Consider the following 24319-nt stretch of genomic DNA (forward strand, 5'->3'; position numbering starts at 1 on the left):
GAAGGTCAGGTAAATATGGCAGAAAGCCAGCAAGGTCTGGACAGAGATTGCCTGACTGAGCTCAAATGCAAAATGAAGCATACAGAAATTGGAAGAGGGGGTCGTGGAAATAAAGGGACATTGCCCAAGTGTGCAGTGTGGAGTTAGGAAAGGCAAAACTCAGATGCAGATGAAATTAACAAGTAAAAAGAAAGAGCAAAGCCCACTATTTCTCTAAGTACATTGCCAAAGATAAAAGGTTCAAGAAAACCCTAAATGTGTTTCCCAGTAAGGTAGGGCACCCAGTAGCAAAGGACTAGGAGATGCATGGCATACTTAAAGTTTTTGTGGCCTCTTTTAAGGGGCCAGGGGGGATGTGCAAAAAATTGCTGAGTGTTTGGAATCTGCAGGCACCACCAGCCCTCATTGTTCTTATCCATTGTCTCTAAGTCTCCCCCCTCCACTGACGGATGACCAGAAACCCATTTCAGCCACTGCTTGGGCTACCAGCCTCGGCTCCAGCAACACTGCAGTGGGATTAGTCTTCAGATCATCCCCAACACTGTCACTCACATCCCAGCTATCCCTATCCCCAGCTTCCTGATGCCTGAACCTATATTCTACTTAACCTGCATGCCATTAAAAATATCTCTCACTTGTTAGTGATAGTTAAAACATTATAGTATTTTATTCTGCATGCCTATTTCTCACATGTATTCAAAATTATGTTGAATCATTACAGGGATAAAACTAAAACACTGATTCTTTAAAGATTTGTACACATACTTGACTGTGATCAGTTCCTTTGACTTCACTATTTGACTTCAAACTGTGCTTTTCATTTTTGGTAAAGTTTATCATGTGTATCCCCATGATGCTTTGAGCTCTACAGTCTTCTGTTTTTGGATTTATTTTCAATACTTGAACTGTATGTGGATGTGCTAAAATTAATATTGATTTAGGCTGTATATATATTTGAAATACATATATATTTGGAACAATTGCAAAAATAATATCTTTATTGCTTTTTATTCACTTTAATAAAAACAACAAAGTTCCATATTAGTAAACACCATACCTATTCTGCAAATGTAAAAGAAGACAAAATTTCCAGATTTTATTGAGTTTTCTGGCCCAAGATTTTTATATGTAAACAAATTGTAAGTGGCCCAGAAATGACTAAGGATAACCACCACAAAATCTTCCAGAGTAAGGTCAAACAGTACCATTAAATCATCAATCTTAGCCCTTTTCAATTACAAAACTCTAAACTTTACCCAGTTTTATTGAGCTCTTCTGAGCTCAATAACTTTTATTTGAGCAGACAATAACTTGTGTTTGGCTGAAGTATATCGCCTAGAAAGGCAACCATTCTTTATTTAAAGGTTTCCACAGACAGAGAAATCTACTTCATCCTTCGGTAGCTTGTTTCAGTGATTAATTGCCCTTGCAGTTAAAAAGATGTGCCTAAATTCTAATTGGAATTTATCTGGCTTCAGCTTCCAGGCATAGGTCCTTGATAGCCCTTTTTCTGCCAGATTGAAGCCTGTTAGCGATGGGCATTTTGCCCCATATAAGTACTTATGAGTGCAATCAAATCACTTAATCTTTTTGATCCACCAAACAGACTGTGCTCTAAATCTTCCACCTTGAGCCATTTTTTACAGCTTTTGGAAATGTCTCTTCTCTGTACCTTGTACAATTTTACATCTTTTAAAAATATGGATGCTAACTTTGTATATTGGTCTCACTGAGCTGAGCAGAGATAATATCACCCCTTTTACTCTTATGCTCCTTCTTTTTATGTCATTAAGTATTCTTTTCCACCAGCATTGCAATACGTACTCTCAGAAAATTGCAATAATCTTTATATCTTTTTCAGAATCATTGCTTTCCAATTTTGTCCTTTTATTCTTATTGAACAGATTTCTTTGAATTCCAGCACTTTTATTGGAGTGTGATCCTTTACTTTGAAATCGACAGTGATCCTGACTAATTTTTTGGACTCTTCTGCTAACATCTATTTTTTATTTTTACTATAATTAACACCATTTACAATCCATAAGTCTTTGTTTTATCCATTGTTAGATTTACTTGACTCTCTCAATTACTATACAATATCCAAAGCTGATTATTTCCAAATAAAACAGGGATTTCCCAACACTGGTAACTCTTCCAGGTTTGTCACTTGGTAATTTTTTAATCTATTGATCTTGTATGATTCCAGAATTCTACTAAACTTTTTAATATTCCTAATTTAAGAACATTTATCAAAAAATTAAATTAGAAATGCAGGCATCTGAAGTGGAGAATTTTTACATGCTCTTCATATATATCTAAGGAAATAGCAGCTTTCTCTCCTCTATGGGTTGTTCTTAGCGCTGTTGTTAGTTTTATTCTGCTCAGAAAAAACAGGCAAAAAGAACAAAAGAAGGAAAAAAAGAAAGGCACATAAGAATCAAACTGAGAAGCATATTTTGTGTTGCAGAATGCAGACTAGCATGGTCTATTATTTACAGCTAGTATGCAGTGAGTATTTCCTTCATTAGTTACTCGATGGGAATTTGTCCCTTGATGGACAATGTGACCTAACTCGGTTTTTCCAATTTCTTCATTCAAATAAAAAACATTATACAATTTCTTAATTGTTCTTTATTGATGCAATCACTAAGTATTCCATGTAAACATATTTCCATGAAAAAGATTTTTCATGTTTAAAATTGTCATTTGATACTTTCAGAATAGAAATGCAGGGTTTTTCATTTATAATATGATTAATTTCTTGATCTTCTTTCTCAGAAGATTCATTCCAAATCTCTCGCAGAAAATCATATTTCTATCTCTGAAAACTTTTTGCTCCTTTTTGATCACAAAATTGTCACTACCTTGGCAATATATTCCATGACATCATATTCCACTTTCACAAGGGTAAAAATGAGAAATGTGTGTAGGCAGTTCCAAAAACTGATTCTGGAACACATGAGCACTTGCAAATTTAATGGAAGTCAAGAGCTGTAGATAAACATTATGTGGGGATAATGTTAGGACTACCATTAGTGAACAAATGTGTTCACAATGACAACTTCTTAGAATTGACAGATTTGGTTTAGCTTGCATGTACACCTACAAAATCCTTAGATTCATCCAAAGTTTGAAATTGGACCATCTAAGTTTGTCCTCTGCTATGGGCACAAAAGCAGTTTAAAAATTTATGGATTTTAAAAGAAGCTAAACAATTGGCATACAAGACAGCTTCCCATTGATCTGTGTGCTTAATAAAGCTAAATGTTAGGAAGACTAATGTACCGTACTGATGTTTTAGGAATTTCATTAGCGTATTTGAACGACTATCATAACTCACTCACCTCTGCTGAGTTTATGAGCCATGGGTTTTCTCCAGCTCATAAAATCATCTTGCTTAGCACAATACAGTGACTGATAGCATCAGAGATGAAACTTCATGAAGCAAGGTGACTTTTTTCCCTTCTTTTTTTTTAATGAGTTTTGTAGGACAATGCAGAAAAAACTGCTGGATAAGAATCCAATGAAATGCTATCCTGACTTAGTAACAAGATAAATACAAATATCCTGGGTCTACTGGTCTTTGTAATGTTGAATGTAAACTGTGACAATGTTAGCTTCTGAACTATTGAGAATTTATTTCTGTTTTTCTACCTTTTTAAGTGTAGTACACATGGCATGAAAAATCACCACTGGAAATAGCAATGTGGCTTTCTCTCACTGGGTCTTTATACTGAACTTTCATTTTAACATTTTGAAATGAAGAACATTTATAATTTGCCTTTATGTGGAATAAAAGAGGGTAGCTTCACATCTGTACACATTTTCTCATTACAAGCGTCAAAACCATTAATTTTTAAACAGTATTCTTACCTCTTTCTAGCCATCTTATAATGCAGATATCATCTTAAGTAATCATTCAAGTCTCCCTTTATCCATAGATCAAAAAAAGGATCCAAAATATGTGTTTTCTGAAGTATTGTGTTCCAATTACCACAAAGGCGACCCTAAAGGAACAGCCCAAATGTAGATCCTTATAATGAGATAAGATTAGATATGTTTAGACCTAGTTGTTCTCCTTCTTATCCCTGAAGTAGAATCCACATCTTCAGCCATCACCTGCAAAGTATTGTAAAAGGTGTTTTAGACCTGGTTCCAAACAGTTAGTTCCGTGAGTTTATGTGGGTACAGAGTAAAATGAGGCTTTTGAAATTAACCTTCGTATTTTATCAATGCTCACATTTAGTTCCAGCTCAGATGCCTTAGTTAAAATTTACCTTGTGACTATGTGCCAAGTAAATGGCTTTGATGCCCAGAGTGCATGTAATTTTTAAACAAAAGTTACATTATTTCTGTGTCGTGACTCTTTCATCAATTAAAAGTACCCCTATGAAAATCTCTTCTCCATCACTCTCTTTTAACACCAGGATGAATTTATTTTCATTTTCAGTTATGCAGTTACCTAATTTAGCTCTGTGAAAATGTTCACTTCCTTTAAAATATAATTTAAGACTAGCAAAAGCATCCTTATATGCTATCCTTGAGTATATTTGGTGTTTTAAGGCATCCTTCACCACATGACAAGACGCAAGTATCCTTAGTTCAATAGCCATTCCTGAGACTGAGAATTTTAGTTACATATAACTTTTATATTGTTTTTATAATTGCATTTTATCAATTTATTCTCCAAGTTTTCTCACTGCTAAACATGTTCCTCTTTTTTTTTTTTTCTGTTGCCTCTAATCAGGACATCTACATTTATACTGTTTTGGGTAAGGGTGCATGTATAGTTACGATTTCAGTTATGGGATTAAATTTAACTTTTCCTCCTTTTCTCTAAGATTAAAAGTAGCAAAGAATTTACTAACATCTGCTAAAGATCTAGATCCAGCTTGCCAAATTAAATGCTATGCCTCCTCTGCATATGTCATACAATTTCAGATACTAACACCTTTACCAGACCGAAGCTTCCATAATTTGCAAGAATATCTTAGTTTGTTGAGAGCTAAATTTTTACTAAGGGAATGGGATTATCTTGTATCTGTTGTTGACTGAGTTCATATTGCATTCTTTATTTTCCTTGGATTCAGTCATGAATTTCAGATAAGTAGGACTGTAGTTTCTGTCCTATATTCCAAGTTACTAATTCTGACTTAGTCTAATAATCCCTGAATCTATAAAATACTTGTATGTCACAAAAAAATAATGCATATTAGAAAGTAATAGAGATATAGAATAATATTAGGATACAAAGTAGATTAATAAGTTTTTAATTTTTATTATTTTGTAAATCTTTAGTTTAAAAGTTCCTGTATATTAGATGCTTTTCTTCTAGATACTTCTTACCCATAATGCTGGTTATTTTACTTTTCAAAAGTGCTTTCTATTAGTCTAAACCTAACTAAGTCCTTCTGTGCTTAAACTTGCAGAAGATCTCTTTTTCTTGGAAGGGTAATCACATCTTTATGCAATAACTATAAACAAGCATAAAGCCTTAATGAGAAAATATAATCTTGGGTAGAGTTTTTGGGTTTTCTTGACCCCTATGTGCTATCACTACAACAGCTGACTTTCCCTCCATTTTAGAATAGACTCATAGAATGATTTGGGTTAGAAGAGACCTTAAAGATTATCTAGTTCCAAGCCCCCTCCTGTGGGCGGGGACACCTTTCACTAGATCATGTTGCTCAGAGTTCCATTCAACCTAGTCTGAAACACTTCCAGGGATGGGGCATCAGTGACATTTTTGAGCAAGCTCTTCCACTGCCTTACTGCCCTCACAATGAATTATTCCTTCCCAGTATCTAATCTAAATCTTCTCTTAGTTTGAACCCATTGCCCCTTGTTCTATCAGTACATGTTCTTGTAAATAGTAGTTTTCCACATTTTGCATCTATAAGGGATGCAAAAGAATCTGATGGGTCTTAAAGTTTCTCTTTTGCACAAAGAGCTGCAGCCATAAAAAATGACTGGAACTGACAATGCTGCGAGAAGGACTTAGCATTGTTGGGATTACAGACTTGTGCTTCAAGTAGCACAATTGCCTAGCAAAAACAGACAAATTACCCAAGGAAAGGCAAAGTCAAAGATCAGTAATTCTAAGCTATCACCTGAACTAAGGCTTTCATGAATGCAGAGAAAATTTGGAAGCATTTTAAGTGGAATTTTTCGATATCTGTATTACTAACCAAGGCTTAACTGATAGAAGAGACAGCTAGGAACACATTGTACATCACTATGGTAACAGACACCCTAAAAACAATGTAATGGCAGTAGATTTAGAGTCATTGAAGAATAAAAGAGCAAAATATAATGAACAGTATATAAGTAATGCTATTGCATACAGCAGCTACAGCAAATTCTCTCTTCTGCCTGAGGACAGTATGTAGCTTCACTTTGTAATTTAGGGTGAGAAGTCACCGAGTTGCTACATCTGCACCAAAGATTTTGGAAAGATTTGAAACTTTTATGAAAATTCAGAAATTAAAGAACCATAGAATCACCAGGGTTGGAAGAGACCTTTAAGATCACCAAGTCCAACCATCAACCCAGCACTACCATGTTAACCCTTAAACTGCCAAACCCTATCACCTCCTTGGGCAACCTATTCAAACTCCTCACAACGCTCGCAGGGAAATTTTTTTTCTAGTATCTAATCTGAATCTCCCCTGTCTCAGTTTAAGGCCATTTCTTCTAGTCCTCTCACTGCAGACACAGCAGGAGAGACCTCACTACCCCTCCTGTCCAGTAGTTATACAGAGCGATGAGGTCACCCCTGAGCCTCCTCTTCCTCAGCCTAAATAAACTCAGCTCCTTCAGCCATTCCTCCTAAGACATATTTTATATCTAGACCTTTCACAAGCCTTGTTGCCCTTCTTTGGACATACTCCAGTGCCTCGTGGCCCTTTTTCAAGTGAATGGCCCAGAACTGAAAACAGCACTCAAGGCAGGCAATATCACTTCCATAGTCCTAGTGGCCACAAAATTCTTGATACAGGCCAAGACACCACTAGACTTATGGCCACCTGGGCACACTGCTGGCTTGAGTTCAGCTGGCCCATATTCAGCTGTCAGCCAGCATTCCCATGTCCCTTTCTTCTGCAAAGCTCTCAAACTACTCTGTCCCCAGCCCACAGAGCTGCAGGGGATTATTGTGACCCAGGGGCAGACCTGGTGCTTGGCCATGTTGAATCTCATTAAGCTGTCACTGGCCCATGGATCAACTCTTTCCCTACCTCTGTAGAGCCTTCCTACCTTGGAGCAGATCGACACTCCCACGCAACTTGGGTGATTCCTCCTACTGTAAAGAAGACATCTAAAACATGTCAGAGGCCCATTCTTGCTACATCAACCATTTCCCTGGAATAAGGGAAGTCTGGATCATTTCTGGAATGTATATGTCTGGAGTATGATAACTGTGAATGATGCAAACCTCTTCTAAACTATGTATGATGTTTTAGGCATGAAATCAAAGATGTTCTTCTAATTTGCTGAATAGGTTTTTGTTGTTTTGTGGGGTTTTTTGTGCATTTTTGTGGGGTTTTTTGGTTTGTTTCTTTTGTGATTTTTTGGAGTTTTTTGTTGTTTTTGATTGTTTGGTTTGCTGGTTGTGTGGGGCTTTTTTGTTTGGGGGTTTTTTGGTCTTGGTGGTGGTTGTTTTGTATGGAATAATGACCTATTCCAGGACAACTATATTAATTACTGGTTTTCCTTACCCATCACTTTTTCAGTTAGATTTCAACTTTTGACTTCTATATATTTCGACATTTTTTAATAAATAAGATTGCAGACACTGTGTAGCAAATATAACTCTGCTAATTAACTTGTTACATACTCTTTTGAGGCCCTTTAAAGTTTCTTTTGTACTGGCAGGAGTGCCCTAACAGCAAATTGGAATTTTGGACTTAGAAGAATAGATGTTTTGGCCAAAGACCATGTAATATGAAGAGAAAAAATCAAAGAAAAGAAAATTTTTGTTTTTTGGAATAGAAGAAACGTCATAAATTCTTTTTTTTTTGTGATTATTATAGTTATTGTTATAAACTTATGGACATAAAATAAGCCAGAGGAAAAAAGCTCTTGGAGTCAGTAGAGGGAGCCATGTTCATATGCAGTTTATTACATGCCGCTGCAAAGCTTTCTAAAATAACCCAGCTGATGAACAAATGAGGTTTTTTTTTTTAATTTGCTGCAGTATCCTTACATAGAAAGAGAATGCAATATGGAAAACACCAGACTCTTTCCTGACCGAATATGTTAGTAAAGTGAGGGATCACAGTGATAACAACATTAAGGTGCAGCTGCAACCTTAGATTTGCTGTATTCTATGATTTTTAGATTTACCAAGGGATTTAAGTACTTGATATTAACCTCCTGGGTATTTTAGTGTGCAGGTTCCAAAAAACACAAGGAGAGGAAAAACCTGCTGTACCAATGCTTACATCTGTCAATAGCTTGGCAGCTGCTTTCATGTTCAGCTTTAAAGTTTCTGAATACTTTTATATAAAGAATTTTGGTTTAGGGATTGCCTTTTCAGTAATCAGTGACTAGTAGGTTTATTTTTTGTTGGTTGGTTTTTTTTTTCTGAAAATATAACTAGAGAACCCTTAGGTATTCTCACTGCTGAAATATTTATACCACAGGAAGATTGAATTCCCAGTGAAATGCAGTTGCAGCCATTTTCTCTGAAAACACGGCTGGAGCCCTTTCATGGGGATAATGAAGGTGAGTTCTTCACACTGAGAGGAACATTAAAATAGGGATTTGAGATCTCACACCATGGGTAAAGAAGGGGGAAGGGAACACAGCAGCTGTAGTACACGTAGTAATAAATATCATTCTTGCACAAACCCTTTTTCATTTTGACAGAGAGAAGTAAGGCACTGCTCATTAGCTATTACTGTATGAAAGGACTCAGCCCAGTGCCAAGAACGCCTGCCATGCCACTGTACCGTAAGGCATAGTGCAAGAATTACAGCTTTCAGGTTCTCTACACTGAGTGAGGTATGATTTATGGTGTTGAGTTGCTCTTCAACACTAAGAATAAGGAAATTGTGTATAAAAGGGTGGTGCAATTTTAAGATCTGTTGATGCTGTCACTAATACAGATGTATGAGGAAAGTGCAGCGGTGTTTAGGAGTAAGAAGAAAAGTGACTTAGGAGAAAAAAATTTTCAGAAGCTGAACTTTATTCCTAGGGAAATCAGTGAACTTGTGTTTTAACTATGCACATAAATACACATAGAGGTATACTTATCTGTGGGAACTATTCCATGTTTAGTTTTCTGTTCACACCTGTGGAGATAAGGCTTCCCTATGTTAAAGCTTCATGGGAGTACTTTTAAAGAAACAAACCCTAAACAAGAACAAGACTGTTCTCCCCACTCTTCTGTAAAAGCTATGGAAATTACAGCATTAGTAAAAAGCATCACTCTCATGAAAATACCTAGTATCATAGGTTAGGCAGAAATTAAAACTATAGATATGTAAATTCTATATCACAGTTTATTTCTATTTTTGTTTCAGTATTTTTCTTCTTACAGTCATCACTATATGTCAAATCATATAACTTGAGCTCAGATTTTTTCAAAAAGATCTACCCACCCTATTTTTTTTAATATTCCCTTTCTTTTGTGATTTTTAGCAGTTATCTTGTTTTGACCCTAATTTATTGAAACTGTTAGTCTAGTATTTCTATGGCATAAAGATTAATCTATTTAAAGTTCAACAATAAGGTACTTAAAAAAAAATTATAGTAGATTTCACATGTTCTTCATCTTTTGTGAGGGAACTTATGGATCCAGACCTGTCAATTTCTGATTCAGCATGGATGTAAGCATTGCAGTTTCAAGGAAAGCAACAAATTTCCTGTGGCTCATGCTCTCATTGTAGGAGTGGCTATTGTATCCATACAGATACATAACACTTGTATACTCAGCAGTATGAAGTGATTTGTTCTAAGACAGAATACCAAGTTAATAAATGTCTTGAATAAAATGGATTTTTTAAAAGGTATAAGGCATAAAGGATTAAAGATTTTTCAAATTTCATGGTAACCTGTTGCAGGAAATAATCTGCCTGTGTATTTTTCATACTACATAACACTGGAGATCCTCTTCTAGGAACCTTGCAGTAAACTTGCATAACATTTATTTGCCCACTCTGTTTTAGAGTTGTGCATTAAATTTTCATTTTAATAAAGTTACTCTTGATATTTGGAAGGTACAAAAACTCTTCCTAGCTGTGCTGCAAATGTAAGCCTATGAAAAATAAGAGCATAATTTTTTTTAGACTAGGCTGGACAGGAATGCTTTGATTATAGACACATTTTCACATTTTGTCTTAGACTCGTATATCATAACTGCACAATCTTCCCATTTTGAATTCTGGGACTGGAGCAGATGGCAGAGATGTATTTCAAATAATGGTACTTGACATATAGTGTCTATAAATAGCTACACAGCTACAAGGTGTTATTTGTAATTTTTCTCTCTTGGGAAGAAACTAGAAGTTCTCTGTCACTTCATAATTGTTCTTGAAATTCTTCACCAATGCATAATTTTTTGAAATTTTTGTCTTAAGGTAAAATGACAAATATCAAGGCAGATGTTCTTTTGCATGTTACTGGATTCTGAAATGTCTCCACAGCCTAGTCATAGAATCAATTCCTGCCACATATTATGCACACATAGGTAGTCATAGAGAAAAAATATGAGACATACATTCTCCAATTTTATAAAACATTTCTTAAATTTATTTGCAATGATAAAGGAGTCTACCAGAAAAATAAATTGGTTTTCTACCCAAGAAAAACTACATAAATGATAAAATGGATTATGTATCTTACTGAGCGAGCTTATATGTTAAATAATTTTCCCTTCAGCTCATTGATGCAATGATTTAAAAAAAAAACCAAAACTGGTTCTTAAATTATACTGAAATGTCAGCTATGGAGGGGAGAGAGTTGTACACCATACCAAAAATAATGTTTTGGTTTTATGTCACTGGTGGGTGCTCTTTGAGAGAACAGTTAGTTCTTGTTTCAGGCAGAAGAAAAATGAAAAATAGTCTTAGACATCTTAGTTTATAGTAATATAAAATAAAAACTAATGCTTCAGAATCTTAAGCCAATTTCCATACGTTGTATTCTGTTCCAGTATTGGTATTGTCATGTTTTCAATCAAGGTTAATGCAAACAAAGCAAAAAAACTCAGAAAATCAGGGACAAGTTATGCAAAAACTCTCGCTGAAAACAAGTAAGAATGAACAGACTGTGTGATTTAAATGTTCTTTTAAATTTTTGGCAGCTTGAGATTTACTTTATATCCCATTTGCTCCTTATTCTTTTAGTTATAGTAAGCAGGTAATGCTTTCTTTGCTGTGAAAAATGCTGCTGTTGCCAACTTTGTCATCTAAGCTTCATTTTTACAGTTCTAGTAGCATCAGTTTGTCAACATAAAAGCTAAAATATTCTGAACTCAATCGGCTTTCTCAGGCTTGTCTCTGGAGATGGCATTAAGGGGTTTGGATAACCTTATCTGTTCAATACTGAGGATGTTTCTAGCTTCTGCTAAGTGCTCTCCAGTGATTCCTTTCAAAACTTTTAATGGGCAGCAATATGTCTGTCTGATCATATACATACTCCTTACCACATCATCCTAGAGACTTTTTAAAACAGTCGTGCTACCCTTTCAGCCAGTTTATATGGCCCAATAACAGTAGCATAACAGGGGAAAAAAGCCTCAGACATTTAATATGACTCTTCATTTTGGGATAGTTATTATTGGACTTTTTAGGAGGTATAGGCAAGTTGAAGTGGACTGCCTCCAGGAAAAAAAATAACAAACCAAAAAACAAACAAAAAGCCAAAACAAAACCAAGAAGCATATCATGCAAGAAAACTCTTTCATACTCAGAAAGTTGAAAAACATCGCATTAATAAAGAAATATGGTGTAGAACAAGATTCACATTTGAACAACATCACTTATCTCACACAGCTTCAAAGAATAGAATTTAATATTTTATGAGATTATGTAGATTTGTATTGGGAAGGTTACTTGTATTAGGAAGTACTATTTCTATTGTTGGATGCATATTGAATTATTTCAGTGAAGTGGAACAGCTCTGATTGTGTTACCAAAAAATACCCCAAACAATTTTTAAATGCAAATTCCAGTTACAATACACCAATTTTTTTTTAGTTCTGCAGACAGCATGCTATCCTTTAGGATTTTAAATTAGTGCACAGACAGATTTGAGGTTAAACTTAATGCAATGACATTTCCATTTTATGTTTTTCAAAGCAAATTAACAATTTTGCCAGTGTTACGATTGTATTTTCTGTGATTGCACTGGTGGGACTCTCATTTAAATTAGAATGTTTTATCATCTACTTCTTCAGCAAAATCATACTCTAACATTTTGATATACAACTTTGGGAATCAAAAAAGATGGGAAAACTAGCATTCTACCTTTAGCACTGTCTTTTTCTACTAATTTAATTTTATAATGGTGCCTTCTGCATGAAAAATGGATTTTTATTTTCCCTTGAGGTAATTCTTTACACAGACAACGCAACAGAAGAGTTGGCCTGCTGTGATAGAACTACAGCTACTCTTAGCTGATGCAATGCCTGTGGTAGTGGCCTACCCTCTATTAAGAAAATGTGTATTTCTGACATTAGCTCATTTGTAAGTTTAAAAACCTTGGATGGAAGTCTACACTCAAACTAATATAACTCCAGAACTTTCTTAGAGGGGTAAAAAATAGCACAATTGAGCTTTAAAATGACGATGGTGGGTTCAATCCCTGTCAGGAATGAACGCCAAGCATGCAACAAATTGCAGCTTTTGATTAATATGACACTGTTTGATGGTGCAGCACAGAAAGTGTGGGCACAGTCTTTCCTTGGAAGGAAAATATGCAGAGAAAAATGGATTTCTTTACATAGGGAAAAAAAAAAAAAGCGTTTCTGTGCACAAGCAGACAACTAGTTTTGATTTTGTTCCCAGGCATTGTCAAATGCAAAAAAGCATAAACAATGTAAGGAGTAGAGCCTTGGTTGAGTCTTTATTAAGTTATACACAGTAGAATTTATTTTCCCATTTATTTTTCTATTTAAATATTCAAGGACTGCAAGGAGATTGATGCAGATGTTAGCTCAGAGGCATTTTGCTAGGATAAAATAAAATGTGCAATGAAAACTATGAACACTGACTTAAGATCTTGAACATGCTGATCCCACACAGCTCCTCCAAGAAACCAAATGCAGTGGCCCATCTAATATTTTATGACTCAAACTGCTATTCAAGCATTTCTATGGAAATATTTGGAAGATATACTTGCATCAACTGACTCAAAATTCTCATATTGGACTGGGGAGACAATATTTTAAATAAGCTAGAAAAATAACTAAAAACATCTTAACACCAAAATAACAACAAAACCAAAAGCAAGGCAAAACAAAAAAAACCACAAACCAAAAATTAAACTTAAGTGTATTTTCTGAACATGCTCTGAAAAAAACCCAAAAACAAAACCAAAAAACCCTGTAAACATCCCTTCATTTGTGATAGAACTGTTGTTAAATAGAGTGGGAAGGGATGTTAAGGTATCAGCTAGTCTGTCTTTTAATGAAAGCAGAATCAAGTAAAATTAAGGCAGGCATTTTTCTATCCATTGCTTAAAATATTTCTTTGCTACCTTTACAACATCCAAAATTATTTAAAAACTCATTAAGTGTTTTAATCACGTCACTCATTAAAAGATTTTCTCAACTACTGTCTATACCAACGGATCTTTGTCTCAGCTCAGTTCTTCACTTTTCTGTTCTGAGTGAAGGGAGAGCTTACTTCTTTGTGGCCATCTTTTTTTCTTGTAACATTTTTTCGTTGTGTCTATGTCTCAGTTTTCTTTTTTTCCAGGCAAACCCACATATTCCAAGCTCTTCTTTGAAATACGGACAAGTATAATAAAGCATGGGCATCACAGTGCCACGCTGAACTCCCTAGCCTTTAGCTGCAGTGAAAGCTGTTTCAGAGAGAGCAGTCACAGTCTTTCACTGAATGCTGACCCATTGGCACATCTCACCTTCACACTCAGTGCATAAAAGGGATAAGGATAATTTCCTCTTCAGTGTACAAATGCTGTCTAGCAAAAGGTATTCCACAATATGAATCTTTTCTTCTTCGTTAAGTCAAAATGTTATGTGATGTAGAGACTGACCCACGTTGCCCAGATGAGAATTTATTAAAAAACACCATAACAATTTTTTTCCATAAAGCTGATGGTACCACATGCAAAAATATTACTTCTTCCTGGAGTTAAGTATTAAAATCTAAGGAGATTTCAATATAAGCATGGATCAATTTTTCATCTTGCTCATGTATGTGCTACTATAAAATCTGCCTCTTCATTCCTTTCTGTGGCTTTAACATCTTGGAAACATATATCTTTGCTTCTTCATTAAAGTAGTGGTGAAAATGGTTTTGTGAATCCCAACTATGGCAGATCGGTCAAAACAAAACTTTTATTTTCACTTTTAGACTTAAGGAAATTAACAGCAAGACAAGATTTCGGAACAAAATGTGTTATGGATGGTATCAAAATACAGTCTCCACAATAGAAGCCTTAGAGAACTTTCTTCTTCAAAGAATCACAGATGAAAGTGATAAACACTTGAATGGACAAGAACATTGAGAACATGAAAGAGAAAACTAGGAGAAATTCTTTATGGGGAAAATTTGGCAAAAGAAATGAAAAATTTATGCTGACCTGGTATTTCAATAGGTCTCCATTGATTGAGATACTCAGCCATGAATAGATAACCCAGGGACAGTTATGGTCCTATTTTATAAATCATGTTTCACATAAAAGAAGGAACTTTTCTGTGGAGAAAGAGTAGAATTATCATGTAACCAAACAGCTGCAAATATAGAAAAAGTTATAAATATAGAATTACAATTATAGAGAAAGCTGATTACCCATCCTGATTGTCTGAATAAGAAATATCCATGCTACTTCCAGGGAGTTTCATCCATACTCAGATTGTAGGCAACCTATTGCAACTACATGGATTTTACTGTAAAAAGGAAGAAAATATGAGAATTTTAGCTGTCTTCACAAGCATGTGAGCTTTTGACATTTTTTCTCCTGTAACACCACTGGAGATAAGGGGATCCATAGAATTAAGACATCATGCATTGCAGCATTGCTCTCTCTGCTCCTCAGTTGTTATTCTGCAGTTTCCAATCAGTGGGTCATGGTCCTGAGCATGCTCCCTCCTCACCACGAGGGTTTGCAGGTGTAGTACAGTTGGGTCACCTGGGATCAAGCTAATGAGAAAGAGCAGGCTGAGAAAAGTCTTTCTTCTCTGCTCAGGAACTCAAACACTCCTTCCTAGCTTGCCCGAGCTGCTTGTCAGTGTGCTAAGCATAGTTGCTCACCTTGTGGAGGCCAACCTTGATTTCCCAGCTTGAATTTGGTCCTGCCTGGACACTTTGGACTTGTCTGTCTATTTCTAGGCTCCTGACTGGCATCTGTCACCATCCATATGCTGGACTTGTTTCCTGGTTGGGCACTGTGGGGACTGTGTTCACAGGACCCACAGAATTACCCATATTGTGAGGATTTGATTTGTTTTGCTTCTGCAGATTGTCTAGTCTGACACTCCTGCTAAGGCAGGATCACCCTAGAGCAGGTTGCACATGTGGGTTTTGAATGTCTCCGGAAAGGGGGACTCCATGAACCCCACGGGCAGCCTTTTTCAGTGCTCTGCCACGTTCAATATAAAGTTCTTCCTCATGCTGAGGTGGAACTGCTGTTTTAGTTTATGACCATTGCTCTTCATCCTGTCACTGGGCACCGCCAAAAATGATGTGGCACCATCCTCTTGATACCATTATTTGAGATATTTATAGGCTTTGATGAGACCCCCTTTCAGTCTTCTAGATTTAAGGGATTCACTGAATTGTTGCCCAGTCACCCTCCCACAGCCTTGCCTTCTGGCTCTGTACTCTGCCCAAACTCCCTGGTCCCTGACACAGAGTGTGGGATCTAACAGGATACAGCTACCCCAAACAACATGGCATGAAGGTTACACATGCCATCGTGTAAGACTTAGTCTGGAGTCTTATGAATGTGATAATATGGATGAGACCAGTCAACTGTTATGAATTTAACTAGTGTTAAATTTATAAATGAACATATATAGGGAGTGAGAGAGGTCAGGTTATTTATCCTGCACTATTTGAAGTTAGGACTGGCAAAAGTCTGAGTATGTTGTCACACAGATTTGGGTCAGAGGGACATTTAATTGCTGTGGGTTGTCACATAACTCTGCCAGGGGACATGGTACAAAGGCAGGAAGAACAAACTGGGAATGTGATGTGATAGGGGCACTTGGTGTTGGAACTTAAAATGATTGTGTCAGGTTGTTCATTCAGGTTGTCTTCTGGAGTTCAGATGAGCTCATTGGGGTTGGACAAGGAGTCAGCCCTGGGCTGGAGGAAGCACCTGGACATGGGGAGTGCTAGTGGAACAGGATGGGCAGACCCTGACAGAAGGGCCTCTCCTAGTTACACTCAGCCTCCAGAGAGCCAGGGGCAGTGGGACAGCTCCAGGCATCAGATATATCCCTGAGGATAGTGACAGGCTGAGGCTGCACCAGGATATAAGGGTGGGCCTGGCTCACCAGGGGGATGGCTGGACAGGACAGGGCAGTGGGAGCTGGAGACCAGCTCTGCTGCTGCATCCATGGGACAGATGACAATGGCACTGGGAGGTGCCATGGGATCCTGGGCTGTGGGCAGGGAGAGCCCTGATGAGGCTGGATAGGGACAGTCAGTCCTCAGGACCCTGTCACCTAAGTAAAACTTCCACACAGCTATTCATTTTTATAATATATTGGGAGCTGATTCTCTTGTACATCATTTAAAAAATTTTCACTACCTTTTACTTTTTCATTACACAGACCAGATTTCAAAGTAATATGCGGATTTCTAACCCCTGTATTTGTGGTGGTGATATGCTGTTTATCTTTTATTGATAATCCTGAGCTCCCAGTCTCAAAAATGTTTCTTAGCTCTGGTACAAATGCTGAGTCCCTGTCGGAAAGAGAATGAGCAGAAATTCATCAGAAAGCAAGTGGTTGCTGTGATAAAAGGAATGTCATCATGACAGAGGAAAAGAGGAATAGACAACTGACACTGCAGATTAATTCATAACATCACAGAATCAATCACTGAGGTGTGAAAAGTACCTTAGACAGGGGCAGCCATCAGTACCAGATTAACACTTCTCTTAGCTACTCCAGATTTTCTCTCAAAAAATAATACAGGTGCTAGTGGTAAAAAGATGCCTTACTTATTCAGTATCTCAGCTCTTAAATATTCAGATTTCCCTTCTGTTTTATAGGCAGTATGTATGCCTTCATTTAAATTATGTATTCTATTTTTTCCATTTCCTTTCAAACTGATGTATGCTTTATTAAATATTTTTAGGTATTCTATGCTTGTAGAGCTTTTAGGTGTTCATTTTTGGCACCTTATTGTTTTGGCTGGAAAAATAAGCAGTAACAGCCCAGTTTCACACCTCAGCAAATAATCTGCAATTAAATCATCTGGACAAATGAAATGAGTTTATATTCTTCATGAAAAAGGTGGCTGAACTTCTCTCTAATTTGTAGGTAATTTATCATTTTCCTTTTTATTTTCAGGATTTGACAAGTAGGAATTTTCTACTTTCTGCTTCACAAAAAATGTATAATTGTGTTAGGTATGCTGTAGATGACATACTTTGAGAATCAATACGAGAGCAACTACAAACTACAGCCAATTCTTTTCACTTTAAAAATTGGATTTTCCCCATTTTCCCTCTTTCTGTAGGCAGAAGGAAGTGGTAGGTATTTAAACAAGAAAATCCTAAAAATCTTTGAGGTTTTATTTCAGCAGTTCTTGTGCATTGTTTGAACCTCTCACCTGCTTGACATCTGTGTCTGTAGTATTCATTCAGTGTATATTTACAGTCTAGAAAAACTCTCTTGTAATTGTGCATACGTTGGGAAATGATATCACGGTGATTTAGTAGCAATTTATGAACACTATTCTAAGCTTCCTGAAGTGGACTCATACCTTATATATTGAATGTGGAAGTTGCAGCACTTGAACATATAATTTTTCTTAATGTAAACAGCCTTGAGTGTCATGATTAGGATGACAATGATTTTCAGTTAACTGGCTTTCATTAATCCAGCACAAACACAATGGGACAGTTCCAAATTACAAATTACAAATTATAGGAATATTCATGTGAACACTTCAAACACTACAAACTCTGTCTTCCCCTTCCCTATATTTTTTACCCCTTTGCTATTTTCTCCTGTTCTGTCACTTTAGAAGAGTATCAATCTAAAAGACTGCCACAGATCCTGAGTTTTCCTGTGACTTCATGGGCTTAGTTTTTATGCGGTTCTATTCAGACTGTGGCTACATCTGAAATTTTAAGGTCTCTGATGTTTTTTGAAGGTATGTGAACTGCTTACTTTTAAATTCATACCTACACTTTCTGCCAAAGAAGTGAAAATGGCACATAAAAAGTATTTAATTGACAGGAGCAGGTCTGAGGTTTCTTCTTGCCTGTTATAAAATAATAACACATAAAAGCCATCCAGCCATCCATCAGGACATTTTTCTTTATTTGTTCAGGTAAAGACCAGAGCTATTATTTCAGATGACCGTTGGTTATTGCAACCAAAGGTACTGTTCAAATTAGCCCACGAACAGCTTTATGTTACACAGGGTAAATGATCTGCAAAGTCATGATACTCAAATCCAAAGTAATCTCTGGTTTTATTTCCACAAAGCTAATCTCTTGATTGGCATAATGAAGCATTTTGAGTTATTATATTAAAATATTGTAATTATATTCTAACGTTCAAGGTTAAAACTAAAAAAAACCACCAAACTTTCATAGACATTTCATAGAAGCTAATGTGCTTTACTTGCAATTTCACGGAGTAATATGATGGTAACAGCAGTGAAGATTAAAAATAATGGAAGTTTCTTTTGATTGCTTATTGCAAATTCTTTTCCTCTGAAGTCTTACATGTGAGTTCAAACAGGCCATCTGCAGGAAAAACTTAGGACTTAGAGTTGTTTTAAATAAATTATAGGGTAACACTACCCTTTACTTTGTGTCACTGAGTAACTGGAATTATCATGGATTTCTTATTGCTATTGCCTAAATCTTCAATGCAGTGTATGTTCATTAAATTAGGAAACTATAGGAGAAATTTTAGTTGTTAAAAGTCTGGAAAATGGAAACTTTTCTCACTCAGGAATCCAAAAAATGTAAACAGATTCACCTCAATTTAATTAGGCATTTTACTAAATTATAAAAAATTGTAGGTAATGCTTCAGATTTGCCATGTCTACATTCACTTTCTCAATTTTTAGTAACAGTCTTTTAAGACTGGGAAGATTATTAGATGTCTAATAGCTTCCAAATCCACTATTATTTCAGCCAGCCCTTTTGAATTCTCATAATGACATTCCCCAAAACTTTGTCTTGATAGAGGACAAATATTCAATAAAACAGCTCAGTGAAGTACTATGTAGATTTTATGATAGTGTAGTTTTTTCCCAATTTGCATGTTCACCCTGACTATCTAGAGCAGGTAAAAAAGCAAAGTAATTCCGTTTTCTCCATTTTATATTATTCCATCCCATTTGACTGTAGAGACAGTTCCAAGGAGTGATCCTCTAAGAGAGACAATACCTATTTGCTTGGTTAGTGTTTGCTTCACATCTCAAGAACAAGCTGTTCAGAGCATGTGTGAAATTCTGTCTGCCTGCAAGTCAGTGAGAAAGCTCCCACTAATTTTACAGAAGTTACAATTTCTTGAGAGGATTCAGCACTCACCAGACTTATAGCAGACTATAGCCCTAAACACTTCCCTTGCTACCATTAGTACCCCAGAAAATATCACTGTCCCCTCTAGAGCAAGTGTGTAAAATCTTTTCAGTAGTAATATTAGGTGATCCTATCCTTTACCCACAACAGGACCACCACAGCTGTCTCACCCTTTCTACTTCTAACTTATTTCTTTCATGCAGAAAAAACCTGACCTCTGACTTCCACTTTCCAGAGGAACCTCCCCTATATTCAGCCTAGACAAATGTTAAGTGCAACAGATCTTTCTGGAGACTAATCAAAACAAATCCATCTGGCCAAAGAACACTGGATACCTGTTTCATTTGCAGACTTTTGCTGGACTTCAATCTAATGTTTGTTCCAAGACGGATGAAAGCAGGGTGTTCTGTCACTATCAGGCTTGCAGGTACAGTATATGGAGCATGATGTCTTACTGAAGTATATTTGCAATTTTTTCTCAGCTCTCACTTTGGATTTTAACATATTTTAAAATAAAAGAGTGTCATGTAGGTATGAATTTAAAAGTAAGCAGTGTTCACATACGTTTTCACCACGCCTATGCATCGGGAATTGTAAATAGTTCAACTGTCAATAAAAAGAAAGTTTCCTTACTTTACAGATGTGTTTATTTCTTTCAACAATTGGAATGACACATAATGGAAACTGCACTTGGAAAAGCTTGATTCAGTCACAGCATTCATTTGCTGCAGCCTATGACTCCTTAACCTCAAAAAATGGCTGATTTGAACCCTACACATAAGCACATTTAAATGTCATAACCTACTCATTAGTGGGAAGAACAGAAAGATTAAAAATATCCAAAGAAACCCTAAGTGAAGATTGATTTTGTATGCACTTGCTCACACATATCTTAGAGTTACAATACCACAGCTAAGAATAATTACTGAGGAGGAAAGAAAAGGACAGAGAGCTGAGATGAACTCTGTGAAGTTCAAATGTGCAAACCCTCTCTGTTCCAGAAGTGAAGTGACATTCTCTGACTTGAGTTGGAATTTGCATAATGTAGGAAAGCTTGTTTCTTATCTTCACATAGTTGTGCTTGCTCTGGAATTATCAATTTTCAAGGAGCATTTCAAAATGTATGCAAAAAAGGGCTGCTCTTGAAACTCTGTAATCTCATATCCATTTGGAACACACATCAGGGGTTGGCTAAACCTTTGACTCTCCCATGATACTGCTTACATGACAATGATCGACTTCTTAAATAGCCACCGCAGAAAAATAATTAATGGCAGGTTTAGAAGAAACAGAAATTGCTACAGAAATCAACTCAATGTTTGAAAGCAAATCATGTTTTGATACAAGGTCATACTGTCCAGATATGTGTTGCCAATGTCACATATCTTGGAAGAACTATTTCAGAAAGCACAGGTGTGCATCAAGCAAACAAAGCTATTTTAAGTGTCTGTGTTTGCTTTTCCAGTGCAGCATATTTCTATATTGTTTTCATCTGTCCATGTGGAGTCTGCAAGGAATAAGGAAGATTAAGCTGAAGATATCATCAGTAACTGCAGGTACACAGAGAATTTGAAGAGTCCTGTGACTTATATTCTTTGTCTCACATTCTATGATAACATGAACATTGTGAGTCTGAAGAATGCTTGCTAATGATGAAATTATTTTTAGAAGTTAACACAGCTGCAAAATATAATTAAGAAAAGCTTGGTTTAATTTTGGTTGCTTTTTTGGTTTTTTCTTTTTCTTCTTTTCCTTTTCTCCTTCCCCACCTTTTCAACTGAAAAGCTGAATATTCAAAAGGTCTAATTTTCAAAAAGGTGAGTAATCCAATTTCATTCATTTTCTGTAAGTACCACATTAAGAAAAACTGAATCTTTGGCCAAGTAAGCTTTTAGGCATTAAGAGACTTTCCAGTTTTGTTCCTCAATGTCTAAATCATTGTAGGCTTAGGGCTTTGATATTATTCTAATGCAATTTCTTAACTGTGTACTTCGGATGATATTCTACTTCTTCAGTAATAACAGCATTATGAGAAGAAATATGTAAGAAAGGTATTCCCATGCTGCATTAGTGAGAGGAAAGTACCATTGGCACCAGTGAGTCTGATCTATGAATAATTTTAGTGGAGGTAAGGTAAAGGATTCAAAGGTATGCAGGAAGTATCAAAAAATGTCTTCATAGTGATGCTGGAAAAAATACATTCACACAGATTCATTTATTTATGCTACAATTCAAAAGCTTATGTAATAGCATTCAACTGCTTAACATCCACTTGAATTACTGTACACTGTGACTAATGTTATTAAATAAAACCAATAGCTTTTAATGGGATTTCTCATACTTTTCCAATCCTTACTATTTCTATTGTATATTAAATTAAAAAAAATTACTGAGTTTTGGTTTGTTTCCTATGCATTTTCATCTGCAGAATTTGGTGAAAAAAATATTAACTTTCAAGGCACCTATGAAATGTGACAGAAAAGAAAAAGCATAGACTGCTTTATACCCCTATCCCCCCCTTCTTTGTACAGTTGTCCTTGGCAAGATGAAATAAGTGAAATGAATCATGGGCTGTCACCATTATTGAGCAAGTCCTGATGGCTTTAGCTCGAGGTTAAGGTTAGAAAATCTCTCTGAATATTACAGTTTGCTTTCTCTCTCTATATCTCAGGCTGAAATGTCCTTAAAATCTGCTTCTCCCTCCCTCCAAATCGATGCAATCAGACTTTGCTGAAAAATTGAAAAATTATGCTCTTCAGCTTTTGCATGTTTCTCAGAAAGCAAAGAAAAACTCTTGACATTTTTTTGAACTCCTCAGATATGATTCCATATTATTTATCCAGAGGTCCTGTTTTCACATATGAAAGCAGACTCTGCTTGTTCTTTTCCCTGGTGATAGACTTCTTTGCTGATTAACATTACTGTATTATTATCATAATAATACTACTTTTTATTTCTACACATTTTCCAATTTTTGCACATATAGAAAAGCTATTCTGGCAATTCCTTTTTTTTTTTTTTCCCCAAAGTATGACTGCAGCAGATTGAAGCATTGCACAAAAATGATGCAATAAAAATTAAAAGTATTTGTAGTGTAACAATACTGGAAACAGATATGGTTGCTATTTCAACCCATTCATTGTAAAATGAAGCCAGAAACAAATTCACAGACTGTCATCTGCTGTGATAAAATCTCAGGGCTGTTTCTAATCACCAAGGTCAAGAATCTATGTGTACAGGTCGCTCCTCTTATTTAGTTTGCTTTGACTTGTTTGACTTATGTAGAAACCTAAATTCAGAGTAGGAAGAGTGATATGGTTGGAGAGCATGACAGACACATCTGGACCTGAGAACCTGTGAGTTGCTCTGTGCCCAGTAATACAATAATATGAAAAAAGCAGAGGTTAAAAAGTAAATCAACTGAGAATAGTTACATAAATTTTCTTTGTGAAGTCAATTGAAAAGGGGCTGAAAATATCCACAATTTTACATGTGGTAAATAAATAAATAAATAGTGATAAATGTGACCTTTGGAAGTCAAGCTCTCTAGTGAAGATAAAAATAAAAAAAAAACTTTCCTTCCTAATTTAAAATTAATTTTATATAAGGTTCCTGGTGGCCTGCATTCTGAGGAAGGGAATGATGTAAGCATAAGCCAATGAAACATTTGTTTATGTGTCTGTAAATAGCTTAGAAGCATATGGCGGATGGGATACAAGATCAGGCCATTTAACTGCAAATATAGTAAAAATATTAATCTGTACTTGTGCATTCAGATCTGCTGTCTAAACAAAGGTGTCCAGTGACATCTTTTTTATGACATTGTCCCATGTATACATGTCATCTGGCTTCCCAGAGAGGACAGGTTTCCTGGAGCCTTGTGCCACATCTGACAGAATTGTGCAGATATCAGCTGCCACTATCCACATATATGTAGACAATTTAATAAAGTCCTTAATCAGTATAGATGAAGGAGCTTTAGAGCTATTCATCTGACCAAATGAAAGTGCCTAGTTTAGGGTGATATGAGCAGCTGCCAAGGTAACATTGATCCTACTGACCCAAGGCTTGCTGTAGATTCACTTTTACACTATCTGAGATACAGAGAATCTGAGACATTTCAAACTGTATTGCTTTTCTAACGATGGGCAAGTTTACATGGAATACAGTGATCCTGATGGGTCCTTTCCAACTTGAAATGTTCTCTGATTCTATTACTTTATGAAACAGAAGCAGGGTGAATACATATCTACATAGAGAGCTGTCAGTATGTGCCATTCTTTGACAAATGCAATTGAATTAGTGTGATTAAAACAAGCAGGCAGTAGAAGTGTGGGAAAAGTTTACATCCTTCATTGTACACATTTTCCATCTAGTTTTTTTTTCCCCTTTAATTCCCTTAATGCACGTT

This window comes from Fringilla coelebs (genome assembly GCF_963513975.1).
Source record: "Fringilla coelebs genome assembly, chromosome: 2".
Lineage (NCBI taxonomy): Eukaryota > Metazoa > Chordata > Aves > Passeriformes > Fringillidae > Fringilla > Fringilla coelebs.